At 38.8% G+C, this 26,003-nt stretch overlaps 1 long non-coding RNA gene across 1 annotated transcript in view; it reads left to right on the top strand.

The window, feature by feature from the left end:
• The first annotated feature begins 4,146 nt into the window (after positions 1-4,146).
• The window catches only part of LOC122457977, a 30,785-nt gene continuing 8,928 nt past the window's right edge, over positions 4,147-26,003 (top strand). The window contains exons 1-2 of the long non-coding RNA XR_006277782.1: positions 4,147-4,290; positions 20,963-21,015. This is a non-coding gene — a long non-coding RNA (uncharacterized LOC122457977). The remainder of the gene's footprint in view (positions 4,291-20,962; positions 21,016-26,003) is intronic.

Raw genomic sequence — 26,003 nt, 5'->3', positions numbered from 1 at the left:
TCCTGGAGCTCATATTTGGTGTAGTCTCCATTGACTCTTCCCCTTTTCCTATAGGACTAGCTGCTCTTCTCTTCTTCCTTGCCCTTCCACCTTCAGTCACCACCTGCTGAGCCCCTTCTTCATTTTCTAACTTGGCAAACCTGTTCTTGAGCTCTATTTCTCCTTCACTAGTCCGTCTTTTCCTCTGCCTGGTTCTTTTAGTCACATGTTTCCACTGACCAGTTTCCTCACCCAGTCTCCCCTCAGAATTCCTCAGTCCTGCTTCCATCTGCAAGTCTGAGCTTTTCCCTTCAGATACCTCATGTCTTTGCTCCATAATCTGCTCAAACCCCTTCCTAAACTCAACCAGACTTTCCATCTGCATCTTCAAACCCTGGATCTTTTCCTCCATCAGCTCTATCAGACAGCATTTCATGCAGACAAAACTCTTACCAGGTACCCCCTCCAGGATCATGTACATACCGCAGCTTCCACATCCAGTCATCTTCATTGTGTCTTCCATTACATGAGTCACTCCTGTCGCTGCCTCTGTATCTGTCATAGTCTTCCCACCTACATCCTTTTAATCTGGGAAACACAAAGCACACCAAAACACCACCACCCACAGCAAAAACAAACTCCAAACAAGCACCACAATACAAACTCCCCTTCCAAACTCCCACTCAAACTCCCCTGTTTACAGCTCTGTTTGCTAGCTCCTGTTTGTTACTAAAATAAACCCAGTTACAAGAAATTGTTCTTTCTTCCAACCTTTTTGACCACTTACAAAACAACCTTGAACTTAATTAAACACAAATACCCAATACCTTCTTTTGTACAGCTCCACTGTGGTAGAGTGTCCTTGTCCTAAATACCTTTAGGTGATCTTTTAGGTATCCTCAGCCGATAACATTGAGTGCCTTGAAAATGAGGACTGAGGTGAAAACTTTGAAAGGCATGGGCACCCTTTGAAAGTCATTGAATGAGTTGGATACCAAACTGTCATTTGTGCCTTTGAAAATCTTCCCCCAAAACCTTGAATTTGGCCCACTATTCCATGCAGAAGTAGAACAGTGAGCCTAGAACACTTTTAACTTGTTAGTTGAATCTCTGGGACTGATTCACTTTATTGGTGATAGAAAGTCCTCCATGGTTCATATTTTAAACTGTTTAAAATAAAGAAAATGTTTAAAAAGACAAAGCATATGGAACATCCTACATTATTCTAAAACGCCATGCAAACTGAAATTATGCATGAGAACACACTAAACAGAATTTTGGTCCCCCCAATACATACAGCATATATAAACAGTGATAATTAATCCACCAGTGACATGCTCTGGGATAAAACACTGCAACTGTTTTACAGCACATAAGAACTCTAATTTAGACACCCAGAATAGAATTACCTGAACTGGCATTTGGTCAGAGAATTTGCTAATACTCTTAAAGTTGTAAAGCTCCAGTGCCACTTTTTAATGTCCACAACTGCTTAGAACTTCAAGTTTACACTTCACCAGAAAGTCAAGGGGCCTTTAACATAGAGCATGATGAGTATATTGTAAATCAGAGACAGAAACACTACAGGAAATGTTGCAATAAATTAATTCAAATTTTTTGAATTTGTATCTTTCAATGTTAATTGTTCTAAACTTCTGTCTCTATCTCCTTTTGCTTTCCATCATCTCAAAACAAATCAAGACCTTCAAATGAAACCAAGAATTATCGCTTTCATTTTATTTTAATGTTGTCTTTCTTGGACATTAAAAGAAAAGAAAAAAATGTGTCTATTTCACATTTTATTCTATAGACAGTATGATGGAAACACTCTTTTTTTAAATGTTGTGGTCAATTTATGCTGATTGTCTCTTGGTTTTAAATGCCTCTCTGATGCGAACACCACAGTAGATACAGCAGTGCTATGTTTGGGCCAAGAGCTTCAAAAAAGAGCTGTGCTGAATAGGTTCATTATTGTATCCAAGAGCAGACTAGGGTGAATTCTACATTCTGGATCAATGTTAATGAGAAAATTGCAAACGGAGGAACAGGGTTTCCTGGATTCAGTAAAAATACAGAAGTGTGACTTAGAAACCTCTTGGTGGCACTGGCCGAGGACACAAGTGGTGTACAGAGTTTTACATCATTCCCCTGGATGAGATATATGTACATTAAGTTTACCAAAGTTTAGTGTGTGAGGTCTCTACCAAAAGCTAATAGGTCACTGGTCATCAAAATCATTGTGAAGTGTGTGAACAGATAATGTTTAAGAAATTATGTATCTATATTGAAAATTATTTTCTTAAAGTACGTGACTTAAGAAAGGTCCCCAGAGGTTGATAAACATGTTCCTGGACAGTTAGCAGGTCTGTCTCTGGGTGGTCATGTGTGTTGTCCATTTCACAGTGGAGGCCTATCTATGGACTGAGGCAAATGCTAATCAAGAGATTGTGAAATTGACAAGAAAGCACACAGGGGAAAAAACAAACAGCAGTGGAGCATCCTGTTTATGAGTAAAGACAATGGATTTGTGGAGGAGGGAATAAATGGGGGTACAGAGACACAACCTGGATCTTTTCCACTGAGGAGGCAAGCTGCCAATGTGACTTCTCTCATGAACAGAAGATCACAGGTCAACCCAGCCTGTAATACCCTGGAAGGATTCTGAGTGAGTTTTTGTGTTTTAAGACATGACAGTAGCTAGTTGTAACCATTAGTTTCCAATATTTCTACTTGCTATCACTTGAATCTCTATACTTTGTTAAATATATTTTTTTTACTTATTTTCACCTTAAACTTTTTAAGTGCTGTATATAAAGTGATCTGAGATGTAACAGGTAAGCTGAATTGTTGCTTTAGGAACAGTGAATATGAGAATACTATGAGTGTCCAGTGGAACAGGATCTGAGCACTCAAGGGGGACGCTCAGAGGACTCAGGGTTTCAGCATGCCTGTTACTAACTTGCAGAGGGACAGCAGAACCTAGATAGGTTGAGGGGAATGTTTGTGTTGTCTGAGACTGATATCTCTCCAGCTCCACTGGTCATGGACAAGGCTTCCTCTCACTGAGGATAGGTGGTATCAGGGTGCCTCTCAGACCTGGGAACAAGCAGGGTGGAGGCCAAATCAGATGAAAGGTGTAAGCTCAGGTGGTGCTGGGATGGATAAGTGCTCTGTTATCTCATCCTCTGGACCAATGGGTAGGGCCATAATCAGACCATGACGCATCATGCATCTGGATTGACTACGTCTGACTGTGTAACTGAGGTACAGACTGGTCAAAGATAGAGGCCACTGAGAGAAGAAAGTAGGATGACAAACATGTCTAGGAAGACAATGCTGGGAGGTCCCAGTGAGGCCCCAGGCAGTAGACCAAATCTTGCTCAGAAATACATTTATTTGCCCTCCAAGCCACTGAAGGAGTCAAAGGAGCAATCTAGGCTCATGATGTGAGAGACAAATTTATCTATTTATTGCCTCTTGGACTGGCCAGCAAGCTGTGATGGGCACTGTCATGGGGTCCACTCACTGCTAGGAAGCCTTCTCCTGGTTGCTCTAGGGATTAGCTCCTTCCAGGTGCTACACCCTTTTCTGCCCCTCATTCATGCACCCTGTAGGCTCTCTCCCTGCGATTCAGAGTGCTCTCTTTTTATAACTTGACCTTCCAGGCAGATCACTAGTCTTCCCCATCAAGATTATTAAAGTCACTCCATACAAAATAGCAGTTTTCTCTTCACTGCTGTGACCATGCCACTTCTCCAGTAGCTGGTAGAGGAAATGGGGCCAGCCCTCCACTCTAGGTTCCAGTCCAGGGACCCTATGTTTAGTAACAGTCGTCTGCATTCTCTTAGGCCCCGTTGCTCTTTCCCTGGATTCCTTCCTACATGTTCTGGTTCCCCATCTCTGGGTTTACCAGCCCAAACTCCCTCTTCCCAGGGAATAACTGTAGGTTACTTGGTTCTGTAGCCCCTAACACACCTGCATACTCTCAGGGAGTGATTGCAGATTACTTCCTCTGAAGCCCCCTTCTGCTGTCAACTTCCTGGTTTTCTACCAGCCCCACCTAGGGCTCGATCTGCAATCAGCCTTTCAGTGCCTGGTTGATCCTCAGATGCAGCCTTTCAGGTAAATTATACTAATTTACCTGCTCTGCCTTGTGTGGGCTGTGCACCCCATCACAGGCATTCACTGTATATACTTTTTTAAAACCTGCTCTTAAAGTAGATTGAACTTGATCAGTGTATTATTTTACAGATGAACAGACCAGTGTAAAGATCAACCTTTCTTAGTAACAGGACTACATTCAGTAATAAGGTAACAAAACTTCTTAATAGTCTATATCAGTGGCTCTCAACCTTTCCAGACGGCTGTACCCTTTCAGGTGTCTGATTTTTTATTATGTACCCATGCCCACAATTTCACCTCACTTAAAAACTACTTGCTTACAAAATCAGACCTAAAACTACAAAAGTATCACAGCACACTATTACTGAAAAAATGTGTACTTTCTCATTTGTACCATATAATTATAAAATAAATCAATTGGAATAGAGGGGAAAAATCCCCATCTGCCTATTCCCACTATAAAAATGAGCTTTCATTGATTTCAGGAATGCTCTTGAAAGGGACACAGATTGTGATTCTCGTAGTTATGAGAAGGAAAATATTGGAATGAATACATAAAGGTTACCTGAGACTGACCAAATCCAAAAAGGAAAGCTAGCTAAGTTTTATTCTGGCTACAGATATAGTGAAATCAAAGGAAGGATGAGCAGGCATGGAACATGTCAGAAGTACAGAGATTCTCAGCAGAAAGAGCAAATGATACTGCACAGACAATTTGTAATTCTGTAGAACACAGTCAAAATTCACATGTTCAGCCTCAGCCTGGGAAGATATGAGTGCTTGATTATAATGGATTACTTTATGTCTGTTCTCACTTTACTTCTCACAGGCAAGTTGTCAGGTATCTTCATCTGTGATCGGAGAGTGAGAGCAAGATGACCTCTTTGATCACAGTACCTTTGACTGGCTAATACCCTTATTGCCAAATTCTCACTAAGTCCTTGTTTGTTTGTTTTTTAATTGTGTGAGAAGTCTTTTTTCCTATATTATAGTATTTGTCTGATTGTACTTTCCCAGTCTTTCCCTCACTATCACAGACTCTTTAGTTATCCTTTTTTTTTTTGTCCCTTATCTGGTAATTATTTGTATGTGGTAGCTCTCAAATATGGACCTTCTTTTGTATCCGTTGCCTATTTGAGCAAATTCCTCTCTCTATATACTCTCCATTCAACTGATCCATTGGCATAAGGATATCTGGGACTAGATGTCTCACAATGGAAGTTGTATACTTTTAGTAAAGTCCAGGAATTCTGTGTTCTTGAACTGTGATCCATTGTCAGTTAGAATTCCATGACATGCAAATAATGTATTTGACAACTGTTGGAGCTTTAGTATCTTCAAGTGTGACTACTTCTAGGAAATTAGTAAAGTAATCCATGGATTACTTATAGCTGGTATTACTGCTTGCAGCGTTTCATCGTTAGCTGTTTTTCTCTCCCACATACCTGGAAATACAACATATAATACTTCTATCATAGTCACATGTATGTTTACTACATGTTTCAGATCAATAGGCTGTGTACTGATACATAAAGCATAAGCTCTTGAAAGTGTCTGTCATTACAGAGTGGTATCCAGGTTGGAACTGTAGGGTCACTTCATACTTTTGTGTTTTCAGAAGTAGTCTCTGTATCCTGGGTGGTGCTTCACCAAGCATCTTTTTGTGTATTGCAATCAGTGATTTGTGATCAGTTTCTTCTTTGAAGTTACAACTCTTGAGAAAGTCATGAAATTTTGTACATCCAAACACCTAGTGTTTCTTTTTCACTTTGTGCGTACATTTTTTTTCTGTGGCTGTCATAGCTCTAGATGCATATGGGATTGCAAACCAATCATTTCCACAACCCTGTAATAGTACTGCTCCCTGCTCTGCTCAAGTCATCTGTGGAGAATTTGATGTCTTTCAGTGGCTCAAAAAATTGCAGCACAGCAGCTGATGTCAGAATCTGCTTCAAATCACTGAACTCTCTTTCATGCTTTGGCTTCCATACCCATTCAGTGGCCTGGTGGAGATGTTTCAGGTGAATTGTTCAAGCAGTACAGTTAGATATGAACTTGCTGACATAATTCAATATGTCTTGTAGCCTTTGAATTTCCTTTTATCTTCTGGTCTCAGCATGTTCAGTATTGCCTGAATCTATGATTTATTGTGCAAGATTCTCTTTGAGATCAGTCTCTCAACTAAGTATGTAATTTATACTATTTGAAATTGACTTTTGGCCTTATTCATTTTAAGATTATTAGATCCTGCAATTTCCAATACTCTCCTCAGTTTTTCCTGATGTTGAACAGCAGTGTGTCCCCAAATTATTATGTCATCAGTGAACACTTTCACACCTGCTCGCTTCTCTAGCATCTGGCTCATTGTATCATTAAATAACTATAGATCTAAACATATTCTAAGAGGCAGTCTTTGGAAGCAGTATCTGCCAAATGTTGAGTTGGAAGTAGGGCTCTCAATTAATCGCAGTTAATTCACACGATTAACTCAAAAATATTAATTGTGATTTTAAAAATGAATCATGATTAATCACAGTTTTAATTACAATGTTAAACAATAGAATATCAATTGAAATGTATTAAATATTTTTGGATTTTTTCTACATTTTCAAACATTGATTTCAATTACAACATACTACAAAGTGTACAGTTCTCATTTTATATTATAATTTTTATTAAAAATGATAAAAGAAATAGTATTTTTCACTTGTCAGTTCATCTTATACAGGTACTTTATCTTGTGTACAATCTCTTTATCTTGAAAGTGGAACGTATACATGTAGTTTTTTTTGTTACATAACTGTATTGAAAAATAAAACAATGTAAAATTTTAGAGCCTACAAGTCCCATCAGTCCTACTTCTTGTTCAGCCAATCGTTAAGACAAACAAGATTTTTTACATTTATGGGAGATAATGATGCCTGCTTCTTATTTACGTCACCTGAAAGTGAGAATAGGCATTTGCATGGCACAAGGAATTTACATGCCAAATATGCTAAACATTCGTATGCCCCTTTGTGCTTTGGCCACCATTCCAGAGGACATGCTTCCATGCTGATGATGCTTGTTAAAAAAAATAATGTGCTAATTAGATATGTGACTGTATTCCTTGGGGGGAGAATTGTATGTCTCATGCTCTGTTTTACCTGCATTCTGCCATATATTTCATGTTATAGCAGTCTCGGATGATGTTTTAAGAACACTTTCACTGCAGATTTGACAAAACGCAAAGAAGGAACCAATGTTAGATTTCTAAAGATAGATGCAGCAATTGACCCAAGGTTTAAGACTCTGAAGTGCCTTCCAAAATCTGAGGGGGAGGAGGTGTTGAGCATGCTTTCAGAAGTCTTTAAAAGAGAAACACTCCAACACTCCAATGTTGAAACTATCTTGAAACTACAGAACCTTGATACTGTTCCTGACGGCTTGTAGTCCATCTTGTGTGGAATGTTGGTGGAAAGGGCTTCTGCATCCATAGTGGCCAGAATGGTGTTTTTAGGAAGATCACCGATGGATTGTAGTTTCCTAAGGAAGTCAGTGGTGTCTCGAAGATAGCTGGGAGTGCTGGTAGCGTAGGGCCTGAAGAGGGAGTCTACATAGCCAGACAATCCTGCTGTCAGGGTGCCAATGCCTGAGATGATTGGGCGTCCAGGATTTCCAGGTTTATGGATCTTGGGTAGCAGATAGAATACCCCAGGTCAGGGTTCCAGGGGTGTGTCTGTGCGGATTTGTTCCTGTGCTTTTTCAGGGAGTTTCTTGAGCAAATGCTGTAGTTTCTTTTGGTAACCCTCAGTGGGATCAGAGGGTAATGGCTTGGAGAAAGTGGTGTTGGAGAGCTGCCTAGTAGCCTCTTGTTCATATTCTGACCTATTCATAACGACGACAGCACCTCCTTTGTCAGCTGTTTTGATTATGGTGTCAGAATTGTTTCTGACAGGTTTCAGAGTAGCAGCCGTGTTAGTCTGTATTCGCAAAAAGAAAAGGAGTACTTGTGGCACCTTAGAGACTAACAAATTTATTTGAGCATAAGCTTTCGTGAGCTACAGCTCACTTCATCGGATGCATTTCCACCGAATGCATCCGATGAAGTGAGCTGTAGCTCACGAAAGCTTATGCTCAAATAAATTTGTTAGTCTCTAAGGTGCCACAAGTACTCCTTTTCTTTTTTTTAGAGTTGTTTCTTAGGCTGCGGATGGCATTGTGTTCTGCACGGCTGAGGTTATGGGGCAAGTGATGCTGCTTTTCCACAATTTCAGCCCGTGCATGTCGGTGGAAGCACTCTATGTAGAAGTCCAGTCTGTTATTTCGACTTTCAGGAGGAGTCCACCCAGAATCCTTCTTTTTGAAGTGTTAGTAGGAAGGTCTCTGTGGATTAGTACGTTGTTCAAAGGTGTGTTGGAAATATTCCTTGAGTCAGAGACATCAAAAATAGGATTCTAGGGTCACCACAGAACTGTATCATGTTTGTGGGGGGTGGAGGGGCAAAAGGAGAGGCCCCGAGATAGGACAGATTCTTCTGCTGGGCTAAGAGTATAGTTGGATAGATTAACAATATTGCTGGGTGGGTTAAGGGAATCACTGTTGTGGCCCCTTGTGGCATGTGATAGTTTAGATAGTTTAGTGTCCTTTTTCTTTTGTAGAGAAGCAAAGTGTGTGGTGTAAATGGCTAGTCTAGTTTTTGTAAAGTCCAGCCACGAGGAAGTTTGTGTGAAAGGTTGTTTTTTTATGAGAGTATCCAGTTTTGAGAGCTCATTCTTAATCTTTCCCTGTTTGCTGTAGAGGATGTTGATCAGGTGAATGTTTCCCTTTTGTGGTTTAGCTATTGCATTCACAGTCATACGCTCATGTGTTGTCTAGGCTTTTTATTTGTGTTTCTGTTTGGTCTTCTGCTTGGCATGTAGATACTGGCCCTTCTAGCATTCACTCTGTCTCCCTTAATAAGCATACACAGACTTTGTTCTCTAGAGTTACAATAAAATTCTGGGCTGTACTGGGAGTGCCTTTTAATAATCCCAGAACTGGATTTTTAGTTGCAGTTTTAACTCCCCCATTGTTTTCCCATCATTCTGTGTTGTCATCTAAAATATAAATCTCTCATAAGTAATATTTGTAGGTATAAGATAGAAAAAGATATAGATATAAATATGCCCTTTATTATGAACAGAACTATGGACTGCAGTAAAGTAGCAAACATTCTACTGTACTACTTTGTTTAATTGAAGCCTGTGAGTGCTCTATCCTGAGTTTCTTTTTTTCCACTCCCCAAAAGGAAGCATGTCCTAGGAAACCAAAGACTCTATTTACATCAGTGGTGGGCAACTTGCAGCCCATCAAGGTAATCTGATTGCGGGCTGGGAGACATTTTGCTGACATTGACATCTGCAGGCACAGCTTCCTATACGCCTACAGTGTGTAGGAATTGTGATCTCTACACCTCCTGGAGTACTCCTGGAGAGTTGCTGTGGGAAAGTGCTGTTAACACAAACCTGGAAGAGGGAGGTAAAGCTCCCCTTTACTAAACTCTGCCTGGTACTGTAGTTAAGTGCTAAGACTTTGTACAAAGGTATTTTCATCCTTTCCTCTGTGTTGTTCTACTGAATGTGTGTTTGTGACTGTTTATTGATTAATCAAGTGCAAGAGACTCTTTGGCTCTGCATTGAATACTCAGAAAGTATGAGACTGTGGCTGCTAATCTCCATAATATAGCAATATTTTAATTTCACTTTTACAGTAGAATAAGGAGTCTGGGGGACAATAAATAAATATGCAAGGAAGTGTCCCAAAGTATTTCATACTTTGAAGTAGAGAAACAAATCTATATTTCATAAATTCTGATAATTTCTAGCTAATAATGACTTTAACATTGCAGTAGCATAGCTCAATCCTTTCCTGAAAGAAATCAAGGGTATATTAAAAGACAACAGTTGAGTATTGTAGTGCTACAGAAGCCAAATAACTGGGTTACATCATTCTGAGATATGGCTGTATGTCAACATACAGGTATTTTCCACCGAATGCATCTGATGAAGTGAGCTGTAGCTCACGAAAGCTTATGCTCAAATAAATTTGTTAGTCTCTAAGGTGCCACAAGTACTCCTTTTCTTTTTTGCGAATACAGACTAATACGGCTGCTACTCTGAAATATGTCAACACTGTTGCTCTTTCCCTACAATCACTGCAATGAATTACAGTAATACATTCAATCTTGATAAATGATATACTCAGCTTCTGCCTAAATTAAACAGACTGCAATCCAGACTAGTGCAGCCACATATTAACACTGGGTCCACCATTTCCTATCTCCATTTTAGTAAATTATGTGTTTGATGGTTGCTAGCTTGCATCCATTGATTAACATTGCTGCTACAGCTTTTAACAGATCTGTGTCAAAGTGAAATAAAAAGTAGGACAAAACATTTTGCCGTGACAGTTAACTCCGACCAGTTCAGTTATATACATAGTTTTTACAGGCAATGTAAAGAACCATTAAAACAATCATTCTGAAGAATGATGTGAAAAAATAATTATTTTTGCAATGATTTGACTAGTCTTACCCAGTTCTACTGGTAACTAGTAAGAGCAGAGGTTGGCACAAATGCTTTATAACTTTTACCTTTTGTAAAGTTTATTGTTTTATATTAAACACTACTTGGAAATAATGTGCTATATAAAGTCTTCAGTTAGATTTAGAACAACTAATTTTAAGAAATCCGTTACCTCTATTTTTTTATAAAATATATTATCTATACTACATGCTACGCAACTAGGGATTACTTGATATTGAAATTCAAATTACTCTTGCTATCTTAGCCATGACTAAAACTGACTTTCAGAACTGTGTGTCAAAAACGTATGCGTAGTTGCTTTCTTAATTTGCACAAACTACCACAGTTGTGTACACAAAGCAATCATTTGCATGCACAAATGAAAATATAGCTTTGCACACTTGCAAATATCTGATTTATGTGTGTCAATTAGGAGTACAATTGTGAACATATTTTCCCTTATATATGTAAATGTATGGCAATCTGACCAACACTGGCATCCTGAATTATTAAATATTAATGTATAGAAAGCTGTGTGGACCAATGGATAAGACAGTGGCATGGTAATCAGAAGACTGGGGCTAACATTGACTTGCTGTGTGACATTGGACAAATCACTTTGGATGGATGTGCCTCAGTTTGCTCATCTGTAAAATAAAGATGATATCTAGACACTTTTCTAACATGCTTTGCAAACTATGGGTGAAAAACCTATATATGTGCTAAATATCTCTGTTGAGTATACCGAGAATTAATTTTCAGCTAGTCAGAAGAGGAAAGAATGCTGCATGGTTCAGTTGCATGATTAGACTCCCCCATTTCACTTATGCAAAAAACTGTACTGATTTTGGATATCTGGTTAGCGTATTTGCTGTTTGGTTATGCTCAATAAATATGCAGTATGAATATTCCTATTCTTTGTTTTGTCTAACAGTGACTGTCAGCCAATTGCAGTATATATATTTGTGTAATCCCTGCATAGATGTTTCTTAATCATGCAGGACCATATTGTGACAGGCCTCTATACAAATATGGCAATGCTCATGGAGGCTCCTCAAGCTTTAGGAGGTAGGCCTGTTTCAGTGCTAGTCTAAGGGGAAAGCAGAGACTACTTCCTTAATATTCCACTTGGGGCAAATGGTGCCCCAAATGCAGTAGGAGCTGGGGATAAAGCAGACCTCTGGCTTCTCTTCACTTGTATGCTTTCATGAGCCACCCTTCAAGGTGCATTCTATTCAGTCCCCCTGCATACTGGGCAACTCAGGGGATGGTCTATAGATCTCTGAGGGTGTTAGTATGTCTGTGGTGTATGTTATAAGATGCTATAAATACAATATTTTACTGTAAGCAATATTAGCATATATTTTCTTCCATCACTAATGCTTTGCTAGGAAATATTTTCTTTCCTAGCACAATGGGGCCCTGATAGTCAAAGTAACCTTCTCCAAGAAGTGGATAACGTCTTACATATTTGTTGCTAATTTGGCAGCAATGCTAGCACAATTATCAAAATCCAAGAGACACCTAGGGAAGCTAATTATTATACAAGTATGTACCTGTTGTGATACAGGAGGGCCAGGGAACAGTGATAGAGTGGAAATATATAAACCCTAAGCTAATTAAGGCGTGGTTCCCTGTAGATTAGGGAGGGTTGCTACAGGTTAATTGGAGCACCTGTAATCAATTAAGCCCCATCAGGAACCTAATAAAACTCCCTGCTTCAGGCAGTCAAGGGAGTGGACCAGACTGGACTGGACCATTGAGGTTTGTTATAAGATTTGAAAGACCAGAGAACTGACATGAGGGAGACCCTGCCCCCTCAGGGGAGGGAGACTTCCTCCCCCAGCATCTAAGGACCAACGGTTCCCCACCCAAGGTGGAAGAGGGTAAGAACGTGCAGGGGTTGAGAGGGGCTGGGGCTCAGAGTGAGGAGCAAACCCAGGCCCCTTCCCTGCTTCCTTCCTCTACCACTTTTGTGGGCCACTAGCGGGGACCTCTGCAGCCCAAGAGCAGGGGCAAGGGGTGGTGTCTCAACGCCTTGCCAAGAAAAGCGCAGGACCCACCATACTAACTTGTTTGTTCCCTACCCCCCACTGTTCCTCAGATGTACTTGTCAACTGCTGGAAATTGTCCACCTTGATTATCACTACAAAAGGTTTTCCCCCCCTGCTCTCCTGCTGGTAATAGCTCACCTTAAGTGATCGCTCTCATTATAGTGTGTATGGTAACACCCATTGTTTCATGTTCTCTATGCATATAAATCTCCCCACTGTATTTTCCACTGAATGAATCTGATGAAGTGAGCTGTAGCTCACTAAAGCTTATGCTCAAATAAATTTGTTAGCCTCAAAGGTGCCACAAATACTCCTTTTCTTTTTGTGAATACAGACTAACACAGCTGCTACTCTGAAACCATACTAATATTGGCCATCTTGCCACACTGTACATGACTCTTTCCCCTTAGGCTTTAACAAAAATGAAGAACAGTCATACGCTCTTTGGGAAGCATCAGGGCTGGTGATGGCTGGAGATGATACATTGGATGGGAAGGGCCAGGGCTCTGAGGTGACACTGAGTATACTCTGTCTCAGGTTCTTGGCTGGCTGGTAATTTCTCACATGCTCAGGGTCTAACTGATCCCTATATATAGGGTTGGTAATGACGTTGGGTATTTTTTGCCTTTCTCTGCAATGTGGACACAGGTCACTTGCCGGGATTATCTGGATGTATCTCACTTAATCATTTCCCTGCCATTGTAGGGGCCTCAAGCGCTGGTGCATATCGGACCTATCTATTCTCTCCCTATTTCTAGTTTCCTGTGGGCTGTAATTCTTTGGTCTAATTTCAGTTGTTGGGTTCGGTGTGCAGATGTTAAGTGGTGGTGGTGGCCTGTGATATACAGGAAGTCTGACTAGATCATCTGGTGGTCCCTTCTGGCCTTAAATTCTGTGAATCTAAGTAAAAATGTTTGAATTGAAACCAGTTTCAATTTTGTTCTTTAAGATATCACTTGTTAAAGGGATTTTTATTTGCCCATTTTAAAACTTTTAATAAAAAATCCTTAAGAACATTTCAAAGGAGTAGAAATCCTACTATGTATATTCCAAGTGACAGGACATATGCATAACCCAAATTGTAAATATTTTGTATTATTGGTTTCAAAAATCTAAATATAGGGAACTTAACAGAGATGTTTAAAATTATATTGGACAATAATACTTGCAAACAGATTGCAGGGAAAATTTCTGAAGTGGTAGGTGGATGGGATAGATGGCCTATTTATTTCTTGTATTAATTTGCTTCCAATGTTTAAAATGTGGTTTTATGGCTCAGAAGATTGGTAATACAATATGAAGCCATTTATTAATCTAAATCCATTTTAGGCTGATAGTGATCAAAAATAATTGCACACAATCAAAACTGACTTGATTTAATTTCTATTGCTTCAGGATTTCAGTAGTTCAGAATTGATTTTTCTCCTTCCACAGCTGCCCCCAGGCGAAAACAGGAGGAGATAAACAAAAGGAAAAAGATAACCAAAAATTTTCCTGAGACTCAAAAATAGTCTACATAGTAATTGGAGGTTTAAATGATTATCACTTAGGAAGGATTATGTATATATCTGAAGATACAATTGACTTCTCACACCTTTGCATTACAGCTTCAATTCAGAAAAGCACTTAAGCTCAAAATAAGTGGGACTTAAGCACATGCTTTAAGTCAAGCATATGCTTAAATGTTTTCCTGAATTGGGGCCTGTGTACGTAGCAAGTCTATGTAACCATGTATTCCTATTAATGTTACTCTTATGCTCCCTCTGTATGTTACACTGACTTGTTGTGTTTTGCTTAAATTGGCTTATAAACTAATTTGGCAAGCACAATCTCTTACTAGAAGTGTGTGCAATGCCTAGAACAAAGGATCCTGGATGCCAGTTGGGTATTCTGAGCACTAATGTAGTACAAATACATAAATAATAATGAGATTAATGTGCTTATTCTCATTTTATCCAAACCATTAGAACCAATCCCTAGTATTGCCCTCCATAAAAAGAATAAAATGGTTTCTGCCAATAAGAATTCATTGCTTGTCAACAATCCAAACTTCAGAGATTGGACACAAATCAAATTTGACTGACCCTCAAATTCTAGCTATTCTATCCTTGCCAATAGTCAGTCTGTTCAACACTGTGAAAAGTTTTTTTAAAAAAAAAAAACACGTTCAAGTTTCTTGATTAAGAAACTGGTCAGGTTTCTTTGTCAATACAGAGACAGAATCCATCTTGCAGAAAGAGCCTGAGACTGCTGCAGTCATATTAAAGAAACTATTAAGTATCTATGAAATCTGGATGTAATTGTTGTGTTATAACTCTCATTCTTCTAATTTAATATTATGCCAATGGGAGTTTGAGCTTTTATCAACTGGGGCTAATATATGTGATCTTTGAATTTACATATCTTGAGCTTTTGGTTTTCTAATCAATTTTTGTTTTTGTTTTGTGTGAAGAGGTGGAAATATGTGGCAACAAATATTAAGAATACTTTAAGAACTCTTAAGGTCATTTAATTCCACACACATTTTTAAAGCCTCAGTATCACTATAAATTGGCAAATGTTCCCCACAAACTGGCCTTAATCAGTGTAGAAATTATGGATGCCTTTTCATCAGCCTCACCAGGGGCCTAATTAAAAGTCCCTCAAAACTGCCCAGGTTGTACTGCATTAACAAATGAGCATGATTTGAGTTCCCTATGTAAATCAGCAGCAAGCTTCCTCATGTTCAGCTAGGAATTAAATGAGAGATCCAAAAAACTTGATATCTTAAAGAATTACCTGTAGAAATTTGAGTTGGGGACAGTGATTGTGAAAATGGTGCTGGAGGAGGGAGTACAATATATAAAAAGGAGATGAAGACTTTATGGGTGGGACTTTCAAAAGAGCCTGGCTTTCATTTGACTTGTGCTCCAAAGTCACTAAGGCCCTTTTGAATACCTTATCCTATATGTCTAATAAACAATTACACAATCATCCTGAGAAGAAGAAACTGGAGATGGTAGAAAGTTAAGTGAGAGTCAGAAAGTTGTAAGTGTGTGGCATATAGTGAATAGATCCTGATGTGACACTACATGCTATTTGTCATAGTGATATTATATATATGATATGATATGATTATGGCATAATTATGGTGGTTTTTGTACAAGATGGGTCATTTAAGGTGTCGTCATTGGAAAAATTATGATTTGCTGAATAGGATTATCCTATTCGTATGCATGAGTTCTTTTTTTGGATCTGAAGTTATGAATATTGACTATGTATCTGTATTTCAAATGTGGTTATACTTGGGTGACACCCACTAGGCAAAATGCTTCCAGTCTAGACAGCTGGTTGTGAAGGGCCTATTCAAGGTAATCAGCCATTCGGGGAAACAATAGTCCTTAGAAGAAGCTTATCCCCCACCAAGCCTTCCTGAGAACACTCCAGACAGCTTATGAATAATGGCTGCTATGACTCAGCAGGCCATGCGAGGGCATGTGACCAGACCACATGTCCCTGATCTCCATTTTGGGTACTGGTTGTTTTCCATGAACTGGGCTGGGAACTATTTTTGGAACAAAGTGTTCCCACCATATGATAAAGTTATACAAGGGGTGTAACAACATCGAGGGACCTCACTCCCCACACAAAGACATTCCTGAAAACATCTGAGAAACAAAGACTGAACTGCGGGAAGTGCTGATCCTAGGCTAAAGGGATTTCTAGCTTGTGTATGGAAACCTGGTGGATTGCTTGTATCCTCAGGCAGGGTGAGAAATTGCTAATTCATATCCAATATTTCTAGTATTTTAGGCTTAGTTTGTGGTTTTGTTTATTTACTAAGTAACCTGCTTTCATCTGTTTGCTATAGATTTTAGGTGATTAAAAGTGATTTTTGTACTTAATAAACTTGTGGGGGTTTTCTTTTTTGTTTGTTTGGGGTTTTTTTTGTTTTGTGGGTGGTTTGTTTTTTTTTTTGCTTTATCAAAACCAGTGAGCCTTTAACTGAAGCGTATGAGGAAAATCTCAGCTTGGTTAACACATGCTTGGTGCATATTCCTCTCAACATTGAGGAAGGGGCAAACTATTTATGAGCTTACATTGTACAGATCCCTGTGCAGTGCAAGACAGTATAATTTTGGGTTTATACTCCAGCGGGGGGGGGCATATCTGGGGAGGTGGGGTTATCTTGGCTGTAGCCTCTCTATTGTTGCTTCATGCAGTGGCTGGTCAGCCTGCATGCAACTGGGTGTGTCCCTGCTGTGCAAATTCTGGTGAAAATGTAGGACTGGGAGTGGTCTACAGTTTGTCACAGCAGCACCCTGTGAGTGGAAACCTACGCTTGTGAGTCAGAGGACTCAATGGAACCCCAGTTCCAGGTGGCACACCTTAGGGAATCAGTCACACCTGAGTTACAGGAATATTTATTCCTGAACTACTGAAAATTTGATTTTAAGGAAAAATCTGTCTCTGATAAACTTTATAGAATACCTTTACAGAAAATGCTTACATTGGATAATTATTTTTGTTAAAATATTAGTAGAATTAAATATTTTTTCTTCCCAGATCAACACATAAGGAAACATCTATTTACTATCATTATCATTTACTGCCAACCATGTGTCAAATAAGATTTATAGGGTTTACAAATTTGCTGTAGCATATTTTGCTGACAAAATGAATAAGAGGTCTTTATATACTGGCTAAAATACAGGCACTAGTATGGTGGAATGCTATATTTATTTTGTGATTCAAAAATCTGCTTATTCTTGTTGGAGAAAGGACAGATAATAAACAACTTAAAGTGTAGTTATACCTAATGAAGTGACTATAAAAATTATAACATTGGTGGTTCCAAATTTAGTTTCTCTATAGATCAGTTCTGTAAAGTCATTTGGGGTTTTGAAAACAAGTTGTGTTGATTCTGCCTTACATTATCAGTTTAGGAGAGGGAAAAGATTCTAGAATGTAACTGATTATTTTTAATCAATACAGAACAGAATCCAGTCCATTTTTATATATTGGTTCTGCTAACAATAGTAATGACTTGGGATTGGTCAATAAAGAGAGAACATGCAACTGAGATACACAGGAAGTAGATGTGAGTCAAAGAAATATAGGAAGCAGATATGCTGAATGAGGAGGACAGTTTTACATAGTGACTTCAAAATCACAACCATGCTGCTTTTGCTTGGAGGAAAAAAATTAGAAAAAAGAGAAGTTTATTAAACAGTAATATTGCTTAAAACATTTAAAAGGCCTTGAAATTTTGCAACCGTTTGCATTTCTTGAAGACTCCTGTAATTTAAACGTTCACCTAACTGTGGTGCATGAAAAAGGAATTTAATTTCATGTGTGGTCAGACATTCATAAGAATTTATTTTCATTATAAGTATTCTCTTTTCTTGTCATAGTACCTTGTTTTGTTTCCTTTCTCTTTCTCTCCACAATCCATTTAGCTCTGTTTCATGCCAGGGGTAACACCTAATTTAGACCCCATCATTTGTATGTATAATTTGGATTATATTTTCCAATGCACATTATTTTGCATTTCTCAACATTGAATTTTTTTCTGTCATTTTGTTGCCCAGCCACCCACTTTTGTGAGATCCCTATGTAATTCTTTGCAGTCAACTTTGGACATAACTAGCTTGAGTAACTTTGTATTGTGCATAAATTTTGTCACCTCACTATTTACCCCTTCTCTAGATCATTTATGTATATGTTGAACAGCCCAGGTTTCGGTATAGATCCTTGGAAGACCCAGTGTTTTTACTTCCTCTCTCATGAAAACTGATCATTTATTCCTACCCTTTGTTTCATATCTTTTATTATCCAATTATTGATCCAGGTGAGGACCTTCCCTTGTCACCCCAAGAAAAGACTCAGGGTCAGCCCTTGTGTTGCTTACTTCCAGGTTCTCCAGATGTTAATTTATTAATCTGTTCCTGCAAGGTGAAAGGAGGGGGCCCACATTCATGAAATTGCCAGGATTTACAAAGGATCTCCCTATGCCCTTCAGGAAACTCCCCAGAACAGACTAGATCTGCTCACGGCTGTGAGGACACGGATACTCAAAGGATTGACACCCAGGCCATACTTTTCCAAAACAAAGTGTTTTCTTTATTTAGTGTAACTAATGTTTCCTAATACAATTAATTGAAACCTAAATTAAAACATAAACATAAATCCCTTTGCAGAGGTATACAAGTTTAAAATATGGAATACTGTAATGTTAAACATTTGGAATGGTTTAAGAGATTATGTTCTGCACATGGTGATAAGTTATATGCAGGACACTGAGAGCAATCAAACTCTAAACTTTATACATAGTAACAAACATACACACACAGACATCCAACTTTATTATTACAAGCATATACATTCATTAACCCTATTTCTGTTCTATATCCTATACTATGGCTGGCATTCTTACTCTCTGCAGGCTTCTCTTTCCCTCTGTTCTGTCATAGTCCTTCTCCTCTGTTCTAGCAACGCTGCTGCTATCCTGCAGTTGCTTCTTCCTTGCTATTCATTGGCCTTTTAGGTTTCTCTGATAATCTTCTCCTTCTTCTCCTGTTCCTAGCCAACTAACTTTTGCCTGCCTTAGATTGGAGGATTTGCTAATTCTAGGATTTAAAAAAATAAGCCAATCATCTTCAGAGCCTCTCTGATTGATCCATACTTATAGACCAATCATAACTGCAATTCTATGGTGACCCTCACATGTTTTTGGACTGATTATGCCTAACTGAGTGCTCCCTGCAGTTTTGGAGTGACCTTTACCTAACCTCAGCCCACACCCTGCTTAGCAACACCCTAGTCTTTGACTGAATTGCTTAGAACTACCATCTCGCTGTCCTTGGCTGTATGCCAACATTGATTGCACACTTAAAATTATCAAACTTTAAAATTAGAAACCATCACATTATCTTTAATAGATACTTGTTTGTTAATTTATGCATCTTAATGTTATGCTTTACTGCTGCCACCCTATTTCTTACCAATTTAATTACATTTTATTTCAGTGTTCCCCCTATTTTCAGTTAATGGTGGCAAAGCAGTGTTTTTCAATATTGTGCTAGGAAACAAAGAGTAGCTCAAAATCATTCATATCACCCTCTTATCCCATGACTGCTTATTTTGCTTAAGAGTCTTTGGTGAATGACCTTGTCAAAGGCTTTCTGAAAGTCCAGGTATTGATGGGTTTTCCCCGTGGTACTCCTGCTTCTCTCAGGCAAGAGGGAACCCCAGTAATTGAACCTAAATACCTGGAAGGACAGATGACATTCTGCCATTATCCTTCCAGTTGGAGTGCAGGACCAGAGGAGCCCCTGGTGTGCATAGAGTGTCAGATTTGCCTTAAAAACTGACCTTGTTTGCTCTATCAAATATCAACCATACTTGGGTCTAACCTTTTTCTTACACAAATATAAAATAGCAGTGAAGCCAATGGAGATATGCTAGCAGAGGATCTGGTCGAATACTGTACAACGAAAGCAGAGAAATATGTAATCTGTTCTCTTCCTACATTGACACTGCTGTTGCTCTTTCACCCTGAACAATTCCAATGTGATTTACAGACTAAAGGCCACGTTGTGCCTTTGGGTCCATTGGGGTATGAGTTTTCCCAGTTCTTTCCTCGGGTACTGCAGCTCCATGCTGTTGCCAGCACGGGGAAGTTCCTACAAAGCACAACTGCATCTTTCACAAAGTGATATAGAACCTATTCTCCAGGTCCATCAGTGAAATGCAGTCAGCTATTTAGTACAACATAGTAAATGTATAATGGCACAAAGCAACACTATACAGCACTTTAAGACATAATGTAAAAAATAATATGGCAACAGAATTGGTTGGGGAATTGGTTCTGATCCTGCATCCAAGTCAAAGGTGTCACTCCAAGTAAAGTAAGCAGAATATATTATCAGTTTTGAACCTGGGCATTTAATGTTGCTACTAGGCTAAAGTTCCAGTTTTCATGACAAGAGGTCTCCATTTTTATTCTGATGTCAAAAATCGCTCTTCTAAAAAATCAAGTCATCATCTTCTAGTTGTCCTTGTAAGTGGCAAATATTTTTACCTCTATAGGTCCAAATCCTTAGCTGTTGTTAGTCAACATAGCTTCATTGATTTCAATGGAAAGAAACTGATTTACATTACCTGAGGATGTGATCTATATTTGTTAATTTTCTCATATTGGTCTCTGCTCCTTCTTTCATTCTGCCCCTTATACTCATTGTCTCCACGTTCATCAATAGATCACCTTCTTTTTTCTTTCAGATCACTCCTGAAAATGTATTTCCACAAAGACGCTCTGTATTAAACTACAAAAGGTGTGTTATAGAAAGAATCTTTGTTCTATATATTTCAAAAGTGTAAATGTTTTGCACAACTTTGAAATGAACTCAAATTCTGTTTTTTGTTTTTGTTGGTGTATTAAGGGATTCATTTTCAGAGGGGTTGAAACCTGCCTCCTATTTTATGGGAACAAGTTAATCCCGGAAAATGAATTGTGTATGTAAATCTGAGCATGGACTCACAACCACAGTGGTGAGAGGCTTTAGAATGTTAAATCAATATTTAGCAACGAGTTCTCTTCTCACCTCTGATTTCCTGTGTAGTCTCAGGCATGTCACAGAGGCTCCTCAAGTGTCACTGTTCTTATCTGTAAACTGAATATAATAAATACTTACATTACAAAGGTTCCACTGTAATGTACCATTTGCTGGTAAACCAGCTCAAAATACTGTGAGATGGAAGTAATTTGACAACCTTCCTACAGACTTTAAAAGTGATTTCATTCCAATTGCATAAATAAATATTGCTTATTTCCAGTATAATTAGCTCTAGTATTTTTACATATAGAAATTATGAATGATACAAAATTGGAAAATTTAAAGTTTTTTTATTTTTCAAACATGCTCTTTTAAATCAATCAGTTCTAAATTTAATCATTTGTAAATGTAGCTTCCAACTAGTTTTGGCTATCTTACTTCCGCTAAATAGATATCAGAGCCTGTAACAGGGTGAGATGACCTAATGGTCAGAGCCACATTAAAGTCATGTTTGTGGCTGGGAGTCAAGCCAAAGACTAGAGTCGGTCACAAGTCACAACAAAGGTCAGAGCCAGTACGAGTAAGGGTATCAACAGTTTGACTTCTGTTATAGCAAAATTGGTTATTTTCTTCCTCTGCTATATGAAATGCTTTACTTTCACACTTTAAAATAAATTCTAACTATAAAAAAGAACTATTAGTGCTCATTAACTGTTCAAGAAATCTTGCTAGGGAAGTCTATTATAGCTCACGTTCTGATATTTATTGAACACTTGTAGTTTCAAGGGGGATTTTGCACTGATTGGTGTGGCAGAACTCCTCCAAATGATTAAAGCCGTACAGACCAGAAAAAATCAATGTCATGTCCCCTAGTTTGTTGGAAAAATTAAGATTGAGTAGTTTAGAGTGAATACATTTTTAAATTAAAGGTTCAATCAGTAATGTACACTTTAATCTGCTGTTCATGTTTTAAATAATCCAGGAAGACATTCACTACTAGTGTGACTTTTTTGTACTGATTACAATTGCATAATGGTCTATAAAATCTTACAGATACTGGATCTATAATCGTACTCAGAAAAAAACTCCCATTAAAACAAATGAGTTTTGCAAATGGAGGGTAGCCGAACAGAGAACTTTTATGTATTAGTTTCTGATGATCAAACACTGATGGTAAATGTATGTTATATATGATCAGTAACTTGATAAATTTATACTTGATAAATATATTTTTGAAATACCAACAGATTTAACTGTGCTATATCAGACTCCAAGTCAGCACAGCCAAATCTCAATGCAAATAAACACAAATACCATAACTCTGTTTTAATTTCAGCTAATGAAAAAGTTAGTGTTAGTTAAGCCATACTTCACAAATCCTGTATAAACCCTTTTGTGGTTTTCTCATCTTTGTAATACAGACATTAATCTTGCAATACTGCATTAATTTAAATGGGAATTTTGTCTGTTTTAGGACTACAGGCTTGGGTACTAAATTAAGCTGGGGTATTGTGGGGGTTATTTTTTACTAGCACTATCAAACATTCTGCTGCTAACTCTATGTTGTCAGACAAAATATAGGTTGGGATCTTCAAAGGAAGTTAGACACGCAAATCCCTTAGTAATGGAAGATGGATGTCTAGCTCACTTGGGACCTGGCAAATAATTTAATAGTATATAAGCTCTAATAGCAAAAAAGAGTTAACAATTCTGAGCACTCATCATAAATTTCAGTGATGTGCTTAATGCTAATTACAAGTAATGTATGGACTGAGCCTTATTTTCCAGTTTAACACAACTGCTTTGTAAATGGTATGGGGGGAAAAGTGAGACATTAAAAAACAAAAAAAAAATCCACCAGCAAGATCTATACTTTAAAACAATTAAATACTAAGTAAATGCAGAAGTTGTAATGGTATTTGTTTTTAAATCATGGGAAATATTTTTTAAAACTGAGCTTGCTCCTCTACTATTTTAATTTAAATTTTGCCTGAATAAGCAGTTATGGATCAGACCCTTTGCCTATTATTCTAAACATCCCGACTATCTAATGTGTCCATTAGGTGTAATTAGATATGGGAGGAATGGCATTTGATATACCAGATGATATGTATTTAAATAGTATACAATTACTCAGCCATTTCACTCTTTTATTTTATTTTTTTTTGTTTTCAGATTTCCAAAAATTGCCTACATAAAGGAGTAAGAGGATGATATAACACATAAGTCTGTGTAGGCTACCTAGACCTTGAATCTGGGTGTGTAGGAGGCAGCACATAGTAGGTAGAAGGAGCTGTGTTCCCACTTCCTCTCCTCAGACATACCATCAAGACAATAATTCTAGTGGGGATAATGTAGAGAGAATATATAGTTCACTCCATGAAAAAAATATTTCATATATCAGTTCTCACTGGGGGAAAATAAGATTTATTAGATTAATCCTAGTATATTCCTGCAGATTACAGCACTACATATATTCAGAAAAGAGGGTGCTCATCTTAACTCCCTTTTGAAGGCAAAGTTCAATAAGTAAATTCATTGGTAAACTCTTCTTTTATCTGACTGAAAAAGGAAATGAAGACACAAACAAGTGTACTCCAAATTAAACAAATCATTACTGTTTAATTTATTCTCTTTATAAAAAATGGACCTCAATGTCACAATAATCTGTAGATTTTCTCAGAGTATACATTGCCTGAATTACAGTCCTAAGGGAAATATGATTTCCTTTTATCATTCAGACTGAAGTGGTAATGCTATATGCTGCACATACCAATATTCTATCCATCCGGGCTCTCATATGACCCTTAACAAAATAATTGGGAGTGCTTTGTTCCAGCTGGGCCTTGAGCGGTTGATTGGAGGGAAGGCTTTGAGCTGGGGCAACTGCTTTGAACCAGCAGCCTTATAAGCAACTAGCTGTGAACCGAGTGAGCTGCAAACAGAGGGAGTTTGCCTGGGGGGGAGTTCCCAGAGTGTTTGCCTTCCGGGCTTCAGTGAGCAGTAAATACAACATCTGAAGAGGCTTTTAGAAGGAAGACAATATAGATAGTGAACAATCAGCTGTTGAGACTTGCATAGGATGTGCCATATTTGTCTTTCTCCCAGAGGAAAGAAGTGACGTCATCTGTACAAAGTGCAAACTGATCACCGTATTGGAAGAGAAGGTTAACGGACTAGATACCCAAGTATCAACCCTGCATTGCATCAGAGAAAATGAAGACTTTCTGGACAGAAGTCAGTATTTGGTACTGCAGGCAGAGTATGCTGAAGAATCAGAGGCCAGTGCAGAACAGGAACGAAAACTGGTGGCATGTGACCGCCAGAAGAATAAAGAGGAGAACCCATGTATCCCCAGTGCAGATAGAGGTAAGAAACCATTTTCAGGCTCTCTGCACAGGTACTAAGGTGGGCAATGGTTTGGAAGAATCATCTGAGGGAAGGGATCAGAAGGAGACCTGATTGATCGGAAGGCATAGGATGCATTGCCATAGGGATTGGGCTTCCATGACCACCACTCCCAAGAGGAGACGGGTGGTGGTGGTCAGGGACTCCCTCCTAAGGGGGATGGAGTCATCCATCTGCTGTCCAGCCCGGGAGACTTGAAATGTGCTGCTTACCTGGAGCTAGAATTCAGGATGTGATTGAGTGTCTGCTCAGACTGATCAAGCCCTCGGGCCACTACACCTTCCTACTTCTTCATGTAGGCATCAATGATTCTGCCAAGAGTGACCTTGATCGGGTCACTGTAGTCTATATGGCTTTGGGAAGAAGGATAAAGGAGTTTGAGGTGAAAGTCATGTTCTCATCCATCTTCCCTGTTGAAGGAAAAGGCCCAGGTAGGGACCATTGAATTGTGGAGGTAAATGCATGGTTACACAGGTGGCGTTGGAGAGAGGGCTTTGGATTTTTTGATGATGGGATGTTCCAGGAAGAGGGATTGCTAGAAAGAGATGGGATCCACCTAACGAAGAGAGGGAAGAGCATCTTCACAGACAGGCTTGCTAACCTAGTGAGCAGGGCTTTAAACTAGCTTTGCCCAGGGATGGAGACCTAAGCCCTGAGGAAAGTGGGATCCTGGGAGGAAACACAAGGAGGAGGGTGCAACAGGGGAGGTCTTCTGATCCCTACTGAGAAAGTAGGGCAATTGGCTAGTTATTTTAGGTGCCTGTACAGGAACACAATAAGCCTGGGAAACGAGCAGGAATAATTGGAAGTCCTGACACAGTCAAGGATATGACTGAAATAACAAAGACTTGGTGAGGTAACTCGCATGACTGGAGCATTATCATGGATTGATATAAACAGTTCAGGAAGGACAGGTGGAGGTGTTGCACTGTATATAAGAAGAAAGGAGTATGATTGCTCAGAGCTCCAGTATGAAACTGGAGAAAAGCCAGTTGAGTCTTTTGGTTAAGCTTACAGGCAAGAGCAACAAGGGTGATATCATGGTGAGAGTCTGCTATAGAACACAAGACCAGGAGGATGAAGTAGACAAGGCTTTCTTTTGACCACTAACAGAAGTTTCTATATCACAAGCCATGGTTCTCATAGGAGACTTAAATCACCTTGACATCTGCTGGGAGAGCAATGTAGTGCACAGATAATCCAGGAAGTTTTTGGAGAGTTCTGGGGACAACTTCCTGGTGCAAGTGCTGGAAGAACCAACTGGGGCCATGTTCCTCTTGATTTGCTGCTCACAAACAGGGAAGAATTGGTAGGGGAAGTAGAAGTGGGTAGCAATCTGGACATCAGTGACCATCAGA

This window comes from Dermochelys coriacea, chromosome 1, assembly GCF_009764565.3.
Source record: "Dermochelys coriacea isolate rDerCor1 chromosome 1, rDerCor1.pri.v4, whole genome shotgun sequence".
Lineage (NCBI taxonomy): Eukaryota > Metazoa > Chordata > Testudines > Dermochelyidae > Dermochelys > Dermochelys coriacea.
The sequence above is the reverse complement of the archived record's forward strand: the minus strand, read 5'-3'. Positions and strand labels throughout refer to the sequence as shown.